Genomic DNA, 9707 nt, shown 5'->3' with positions numbered 1-9707 from the left:
TACAGTTTTATGTGTTTGCTTCATTTTAGGTATTTTAGTATCAAAGTGAGGTTTTTTTAGTTTTTTTGTGATCACAATTTGTTTTTCATTAAGGTAAAATTTACATAGTCTAAAATTAACCACTTAAAGTACCCAATTCAGTAACATTTATATTTATAAGACTGTTAACCATCACCTCTGTCTAGTTCCAAAATATTTCATCACCTCAAAATGAAACCTGATGTGCTTTAAGCTGTCACTCCCCAATTTCCTGTTCCCTCAACCTCTGGGTACCACCAGCCTGCTTCCTATGTCTGGATGTGGATATTCTGGATATTTCATATACATTATAGCTTACAATACATGACCTTTTATGTTTGCCTTCTCTAAGCATAAATTTTTCCAGATTCATCCATGTTTTAGTATGGTCAGTACTTCATTTTTTTTGTGGCTGAATGATATTCCATTACATGGAACATTTTGTTCATCCATTGATGGACATTTGGGTTGTTTCCACCTTTTGACTCTTATGAGTAGTGCATCTATGAATATTTATGGGCACATTTTTATTTTAATATCCATTTTCATTTTGGGTGTATACCTAGGAGTAGACTTGCTGGGCTATGTGGTAATCCTGTGTTACTTAAGGAAGTAACAAACTGTTTTCTGCAGCAACTATCTTACATTCCCATCAGTAGTATTTAGTGGTTTCAGTTTCTCCCCATCCTCACCAATAGATCCCAGTTATTTTTATGAAGACATAGTAAATATATTAATAAATGTTTCTGGATAATGAGATTAAGGGTAGTTTGCTTTTTAAAAATATTTTACCTTTCAAACTTTATAGAATTAGCCACTATTATAGTGGTTATTTTAAAAAAGTAAAATTCTGTTTGTTCCCATTTGAGCAAACTAAAATTCTTCACATTCATTATAGATAAGTATAAGGCAAAAATATCTTTTACTTTGATGACTGTGAGTTGAGTCATAATCTATGAAAAGGATGAGAAGTCAATAGATATTTTAATAGAATTAAATATTTTACAGGAGGAGGGCACTAAGAGTTTGACTTGTCCTGGCAAGGCTAGAATGCAAGAACTTCTTACACTGCCTCACCTACCTCAAATTTTCCATGAGTGAAATCTAATAACTGGCATTCATAGATCACAATTTCTGCAACATGAGAATTTTGAATTGAGTCTTTAGGAACTGTGAGTCACTCTGAATTCATACTTGGAGGCTCTAAATAAATGTAGAAAAAAATACTGAACTTTTGGATGGAGGCCAAACCTGTTGTTGGAAAGATGAGTAGATGTCTCTTAGTATGATATTATCTGTAATAAATAGTTTATAAACAATTTGTAGGAATTGGGGAAACAGTTTACGAAATGTTTCTAGCGAGTAGTCTCTAAAGGTTCATTCAGGCATACTGTTAACTTACAGAGTATTATATACAGTGTATGTTTGGTCCATGACTACTAATTTATGGTCTGAAGTAAACGGAATATTACACAGTTATTTTTATGAAGTATTTTTGTTAGTAAAAGTAGGCTTAGACTAAAACTTTTTTTCTTAACACATACTTCCTAAAATTACTATCTATTTTGTGTAACCCCACTAGCATGAGGTAAGAAAGTTTTCTCCAGCTTCACTTTTTCATTTGGTTTAGGGAAAACAAAATATGCTTTCTAAAGCTGTATCTCTCTTCTTTAAATTAGTATATGCTCTCTTTGTTGGTGTGTTTCCCTGTTTTCCCTACCCTGTAGGTCTGGGATTAAGATTTCTACTTCATATACATTGTGTTGATCTGACTTGACATGCAAAGCTTAAACTGAAAGATGTAGAAGATGAATGATTGGCATGTTCCCTAACCTTAGTAGTTATGACAGCAAATTGTGATACTGATATTTTATTTTTGTCTGATAGCAATTACCACATTGATACTATTTAATTAAATTTTTTTACAAAACTAACAGTTTTTAAAAAACCTGTGATACCAGAAGTTTAATGCATTTGAGATATAATAAATTATCAACAATTTAGAAACATAGAAAAACATAGAAAAATATTCATGTTAAACATATTATCAATTGAACATAAGTTATTTGTAAATAAAAATAACAAAGTAGTTTTATTCAAAAATAAAAATGAAGAATATTTAAACAATGAAATGTTAAGTTACATACTATCTACTTTTTAAAAAATGCTCAAATGTGTATTGGTGGTTCATTATTAGAGTGATGAATATATATTTATGTATATTTTTCCTGCTTCTGAAGAATTTTCTTAAATAGTAGAAATAATAGAAAAAGTAATTATAAGTAAATATATGAACAGATAATCCCATTTCTTGTTTGATAAGTTCAGGACTTTAAATTTTTATATATTTCATTTTCATTTTTGATCAAAGTCTTTGATGCTTACAGCTTCAAAAAGGTCTTCACAAGATTTGTTAAGAAGTTCGCCAACCACTAACTCATTGCCTGTCAGAGAGAAAGCCAAGAGGAATAAATACCTTCTGTCTCTTCTTTTGCTCTATCTCTTTCCAGTGACTGACATTGGCTCACTGGAAACCAGAGAAGGGAGCCATGTAAGATACAGTGCATGAGGCCAGCCTCCTGGGTTACTGCAAAGGATGGGAACTGGATCTGGAAGGGCAAACAAAATATCCAGCCCAATCACTTTGATTTTAAGACATCACTTTTTATTTCTATGTTTTTAAATTTTTTAATGTTTTTAAATTTCTTTTTGAGAGACAGAAGACAGCACAAACAAGGGAGGGTCAGAGAGAGAGGGAGATACAGAATCTGAAGCAGGCCCCAGGCTCTGAGCTAGCGGTCAGCACGGAGCCTGACGCGGGGGTCAAATCCACAAACCATGAGATCATGACCTGAGCTGAAGCCGGACGCTTAACCGACTGAGCCACACAGGCACCCCTATTTCTATGTTTTTAAATGTTTGTATAGTATCCACTTTTTGTTTCTTTTGTGAAGATTTGATTTTTTTTTCTTGCAGAGCCTTCTTCTAGGTAGGGATTTCATGCCCTCCTTTTAAGGGGAATGTTGTGCTTTTCATATTAGAGATTTCCCCCAATTGTTTAACTATTTGAGTATATTTAAGAGTGAGGCACAGAAAGCTAAGAAGCTCTTATAGGTGGTTGGGGCTCTGCTTTCTGATTCAGTAGGTCTAGAGTACGGCCCACAGTTTCCATTTGTTACTCCCAAGTGATGGGAGTCCAAGACTTATATTTTAAGAATTATTTCATTAGGGAATGCTCTTGAGATTCACATCTGTGGAAATAATGGAACAAAGCAGGGGAAAAATTAAAATGTAGTGCCGGAGTATTCTGAAGCTGGAATGATCCATCAGAGTTGGCCCAAGTTGGAATAAGGAATTGGGCCTTTATATCCCCATGGTGATCAGCCTCTGGGTGTGGGTTGTTCCTGGAAGGAGATAGGACTTTGAGGAGTGAAGTTTTCTTCAGCATAGACAACCCCCAGACAACAGAGGTCTTTGTGCTGGAAACACTACCCACAGCTGAAGGGCAAAGTTCTTTCCTCAAAGTGGCAAATGGGGCAAACAGTTCATACGTTCTCCTTTCAAGTCAGCCCCAACCCTCATTCTAAGACATCCACTTTTTTCTAATATTTCTTTCACCGTAGATTAATTTTGCCTGTGCTAGAACATCATATGAATGGAATTGTACAGAGTGAACTTTTCTGGGTGGTGCCTTTGCCTCAGTATAATATCTACTAGATTCATCCATGTGTTCGTATATATGTATGTCTTTTTTTTTTGTTCAATTTGCGAAGGACTATGAATATACCACGTTTTTATCCATTCTTATATTGACTGCCATTTAGATTTAGATTATTTTCAATTTGGGGCTATTATGACTAAAGATTCTGTAAACATCATTGTAGAAGTCTGTTTTGTAAATACACAGTTTCATTTCTTTTAAAATTAATACCTAGGAGTAGAATTGTTGCATTCAAAGATAGGGGTATATTTAACTATTAAATTTTTCAGAGTGACTTTACTTTTTACATTTCCAACAGAAATCTATGACAGTTGCAGTTGCTCCAAATTCTTGCCATTTTTTGGTGTTTTTCTCAATTTTTTTTAAATTTTAGCTATACTAGTGAGTATATATAATAGTATAGCATTTTGATTTTGATTGCATTTCCTTGATAATTACTGATGTTGAACATCTTTTTGTATGCTTATTGGACATTTGTATATCTTTTTTTTTTGGTGAACTATCTATTCCAGTAATTGGCTTTACTGTTGACTTGAAGGAATTTATTACACATTCCAAACATGAGCCTTTTGTTAGGTATAGGTTGTACAAATACTGTTTTTGGATGGTGGCTTGTTTATTTTCTTAATTGATGTCTTTTGACTGTCAGCACATAGCCCGATGCTGGGCTCGAACCCAGGAACTATGAGATCACGGCCTGATTTGAAGCCAGAAGCTTAACTGACTGAGCCACCCAGGTGCCCCTGTTATAGTGAATTTTAAGATCCAATTCATATTTAGCTATAGAATGAATTATGTTCATTTGTTTATAAATATATCCAGTTATTCCATCAGCCTTTGTTGAAAGGATTTTCCTTCATCTCTTGAATTCCTTTAGTACTTCTGTTGAAAATGAGTTGACAGGATGCCTGGGTGGCTCAGTCGGTTAAGCCTCCGGCCTCAGCTCAGGTCAGATCTCACATTCCTGGGTTCGAGCCCCGCATCAGGCTCTGTGCTGATAGCTCAGAGCCTGGAGCCTGCTTCCGGTTCTGTGTCTCCTTCTCTCCCTGCCTCTCCCCCTCTCATGCTCTGTCTCTCTCTCTCTCTCTCTCTATCAAAAATAAATAAAACATTAAAAAAAAGATGAGTTGACTATGTAGAAGTCAGCTATCATACATGCCATTCTTTTACTGTATTTAATCCTAACTTTACTGCAGTTGCCTTCAGAATTTGCTTTTTATCTTTGTGTTTTCATCCCTTTGACTGTGATTTACCCATGTGTGATTTTCTTAGTGATTATCCTGCTTGTAGTTGGATGAGCTTGGATATGCAAGTTTGTGTTTTTTACCCAATATGGGGAAAATTTGGTCATTTATCAGATATTTTTCTGTCTCATTCTCTCTCCTCTCCAACTCTACATAGTTAGACTGCTTGATGTTGTAATAGAAATCTCTGAATCTCTGTTTGTTATATTGAAAATCTTTTTCTCCTTTAGATTCAATAAGATGTGTTGATTTATTTTCCAGTTAATGACCCTTTTTATGCTGTATCTAATCTCCTGTTAAGGTATCCAATGTGAATTTTTCATTTTAGACATTGTACTTTTTTTAGTTTTAGAATTTCCATTTTATTCTTTTTTATAACTACCATTTCTCAGCTGAGATTCTTTCCCCTCCACACCATGTATACATTCTTATGACCATTATCTTCCTTTCAATATTTGGACATATTTATAAGAATTGCTTAGAAATCCTTGCCTACTAATTCTGACATGTAGATCATTCAGGATTTGGTTTCTCATAGCTGCTTTTTTATCTTGACTATGGGTCTCTTTTTTCTGTTTCTTCTTTATGGTAAATTTTGCTTATGTAATGGGCATTGTGGGTGATATGTTGTAGGCTTTGGATTCTGTTATTTTCTCTGAGTGTTGTGGGGTTTTTTGTTTTGGGGGCTTTGTTTTTGTTTTTGTTTTTATTTTTTTCCTGACACACTGTTAAAATACCTGGATTCAGTAGCCAACATTATTGCTTCTGTAATAGGAAGCAGCAAGAAGGCTCAGCTGAGATCTTTCCACCTTCCAGCTGTTACTTTTTTCTGGAAGCCTTGCTGTCTTTCCCAGAAGATTACCCAAACATGTGGACATAGTTCATATAAAAATTCTGTGGCACCTTCCTTTCTGGGATTTCATCTTTCATGTTATAGTGGCTCTGGCAACTCCAGGTACTGTCCTCTGTGTCCTCAGCTGGCCAGACAACAGATTTTTGCTTCATTTTTGAATGCTCAGTGCTGCAAGGGGGGCATAAGTGCCCTCAGGCAACGGCCTTATAAATACATGTCCTACCCAGTGCAGTTCCCTTCTTTTGAGGATGCTACCTGCTTTTGGTCACTCTCTTTAACTTTAATGTTTGTTTTTATATATTGTCCACAGTATATCATTGTTATATGTGGGAAGTTACATTGTCATAATCTGAAGCAGGACATTAGAATCTTGAAGCATTATTTTCTTTTAATCAAATGAACATCAAATATTCAGGAATATTGTAGTAAATGATAAAACACCCCCTAGATGGAATATTACAATACATCATATTAAAAGTTTGAAACAAAAATTGGAAACAGAACAAGGATGCCTGCTGTCACTGCACTCTTCACCATTAGACTAGAGATTTTAGCCAATGTAAATATTAAAGAAAAAGGAGGAGAAAAAGAGGCATAAAGACAGAAAAGGAAGAAAATTGTATGTGAAATTATCTACAAGAGAATCTACATACAATTAGAACTATTAAGTTGAGGAAGGTTGCTGGATACAAGGTCAGCATGGAACTAACAGTTTTGTACACATCAGCATGTACATTAGCAAGAACCAGTTAGAAAATGTAATAAAGTTATAATTCATAGTACACAGTATATTTCATCTATACACTAGCTAGGACTTTTTCTAACAAAAGATATAGGGAAAATTATAAAATCTTCTTAAAGACAGACAAAAATAAATCCAAATTACAAGTCAGCCCCCCCACTTCAGTCTATACAGCTCAATATAAGTCTTAGCAAGATTTTTATTGAATTGGAAAAACCAGAAAACTCGCTTGGAGTATTTTAAGGCCCAAGAATTGTCAAGACTGTTATGAAAATGGTCAAGGAGGGTCATGGAATAACTAGACCTAATTTTAAAAACACTAATAAACTTAGAGTGGTGACTCAGAGATAGGCACATAGATTAATAATAATAAAATAGGGGAAAAAAAAAAAAGCCAGAAGTAGGTTCAAGCATTCATAGAAACTTGGCATAATAAAATAGGGTACAATTGGCCTGCCAAAAAAAGTGTGTGTATATATTCTTACACCTTACAAAGGTATAAGAATATATATATTGTTATACCTTAAAAAAGAATAAATTCTAATTCAAATAAAGATCAAAATTGAAAAGTAAACTTGAATGAATGAAATCTGTCTTTAAAACTGAGATAGGCACCTAGGTGGCTCAGTTCTTTCATGATCTCACAGTTTGTGAGATCGAGCCCCACGTCAGTCTCTATACTGTCAGTGTGGAACCTCCTTTGGGATTCTCTCTCTGTCTCTCTCAAATAAACATTCTAAAAAAACTTTAGATAGGATGTCTTAAGATAAAAACATAATCATAAAGGGAAAAATTGATAAATCTGAATAATAAAAAATTAACTTTATTTTTTAAAGTTTTTTAATGTTTATTTTTGAGAGAGAGAGAGAGAGAGAGACAGTGCATGAGCAGGGGAGTGGTAGAGAGAGAGGGAGACACAGAATCTGAAGCAGGGTCCAGGCTCTGAGCTGCCAGCACAGAGCCCAACTCAGGGCTTGAACCCACAGACTGAGCCAAAGTAAGACCTTTAACCAACTGAGCCACCCAGGTGCCCCCCAAAATTTTAACTTTAGTAAGATGTCATTAATAATAAATAATAATAAAGTTAGTTATACATAAAAGAGGATTAGTGTCCATAATGTATAAAGAACTACAGCAATTTAGTAAGAAATAGTCAATTCCCCTTAAAAATGGGCAAAGAATATGAATCAGCAATTTACAGAGGAGAAACCCTATATGGCCAGTAAGCTGGTGAAAAGCTATACAGAATTGCTAGAAATTGGAAAATGATCAATTTCAAAATTTTATATTCATTAGAATAGTATTTAATATATGTATTATATATAATGTATAAATGACATGTATTTATGCAAGGTAATAGGAGAAGAGGAACTGTCAGATACTGCTGATGGGAGATTAAATGGATGTAACTGCTTGGGAGAAGAATTTGGTAATACATAATAAAATTAAATAGATACATCCATGAGCCCCAGAGCTTAACTTCTGAATTCATAACTGAGAGGTTTTCACATGGTACACCAGCAGAAGTTTATTGCAACGTTGTTTGTAGAAAAACTGGAAAGTACATAACTGACTTTCAGTAAATTTGAAATGGTTGAATAAATTTGATATTTTCATCCAATGGAATACTTTTCAGCCATTAGAAAAAGTGAATGCACTTTATCAAAGTATAGATCTCAAAAATAACGATGAATGAGAAAAAACAGTTGCAGAATATATATAATGTTAAGGCACTTATCTAGACATGTAAAAGCTTCTTGGAACAACAGTGTATGTTGCTTGTAGATATTTGTATATCTCATACAAATACTGAAATATCAGCTGGGAAAGTTACACATCAGATTAATAATAGTTGTCTTTGGGAAGGTAGTAAGGTATGGTATGAGACTGGACAGAAGAACAGAGGAGACTAAAAATCTATATCCTTCTATATGCTTGTGTTAAGTAACTGAAAGGTTAGATCAAGTGATTGCCAAGGTTCATATCTAGCTTAGAAGCACTTTCATCATACTTTTCAAGTTTATTCTTTCAAAGGCTCTTTTATACATAATTTTTAGCGATTTACCAAATTGTTTGTGATAAGAAGACATAGTCCTCCTCTTCAGATATCTCATAGAGCAGGTTTCTGATGCAAGAGGAGTATATTTGGAGTAATGGTTTAAAAAATAATCACATTTTCAATTTCATATCAACTCTTTCCAAAGAGTTTTCTTCATATGGGGGACTGAATGTGGTTCTGTCATTTATTCATTTAACAGGTGTTATTGAACACCTAACATGTGCCACATTTACAGCAATGAGCAAAAACAGATAAAGCCTGCTTTTGTGGAGTTTAAATTCTAGTCAAGGAAGATAGCTGATAAACAAGTAAATTAATAAAAATATAAAATGACTGGTGGTAAATGCAATAATGAAAAGTAAAGCAGAACAAGGATAGAGAGTGATGGAGAATATTTTATTTGGTAAAGTCAGAGAAGAACTATCTGTAAAAGTTATATAGGAGACGAGTCTTAGAAGCTGACAGAAAAAGCCGGTACAAAGGCCCTGCACCAGCCGCTGTGGCAGGGGCTGAATGAGTGAGGAACAGAGGAATAATAGGAGATGAAATCAGAAAGCTGGCAGAAGGCTGGGCCTTGCAGGGCTTTGTTGGCCATGATCAAGACTGGAGCAAAGGTCGAATGTGGCTTTGACAAAGAAGTACTCCGGCCATTTTGGTGACAGCCCACAGAGATGTTGGAGGTGAGGAGGGGGAGGTGTTAGGGATAGAAACAGGAGACCATTTAGGTTACTCTAACACTTTAGACAGGAAATGTTGGGGGTTTAGAAGAATGTGGTGAACTGTGGTTGGATTCTTTATTTTTTAGGAGCAGTTCTTAATCTGTAGATAACTCTCTTATCTCAGGGAAACTGTGGGAGTTACTAAGAATAGAAAAAAGAATAGTAGACTTTAACTGCTAATGATCCCAAAGATCCAAAAACCTCTAAAAAGCCTTCTGTGGGATTGTGGGAAGAAGATTTCATTTCCTCTTAAGTGGAGGTATCATTTTCTTTTCCTGTTCTTTTTAGTCATTCCGATTTTTGCAGTTGAACTCAATCTAGTCATACTTTGTTCTTTAGAAAGAGAAATTC

At 34.6% G+C, this 9707-nt stretch overlaps 1 protein-coding gene across 3 annotated transcripts in view; it reads left to right on the top strand.

Moving 5' to 3' along the window:
- The window catches only part of RFX7 (regulatory factor X7), a 134318-nt gene that overhangs the window by 45697 nt on the left and 78914 nt on the right, over nucleotides 1–9707 (top strand). The gene's annotated exons all lie outside the window — the stretch shown is intronic.

Source organism: Suricata suricatta, chromosome 9, assembly GCF_006229205.1.
Source record: "Suricata suricatta isolate VVHF042 chromosome 9, meerkat_22Aug2017_6uvM2_HiC, whole genome shotgun sequence".
Lineage (NCBI taxonomy): Eukaryota > Metazoa > Chordata > Mammalia > Carnivora > Herpestidae > Suricata > Suricata suricatta.
The sequence above is the reverse complement of the archived record's forward strand: the minus strand, read 5'-3'. Positions and strand labels throughout refer to the sequence as shown.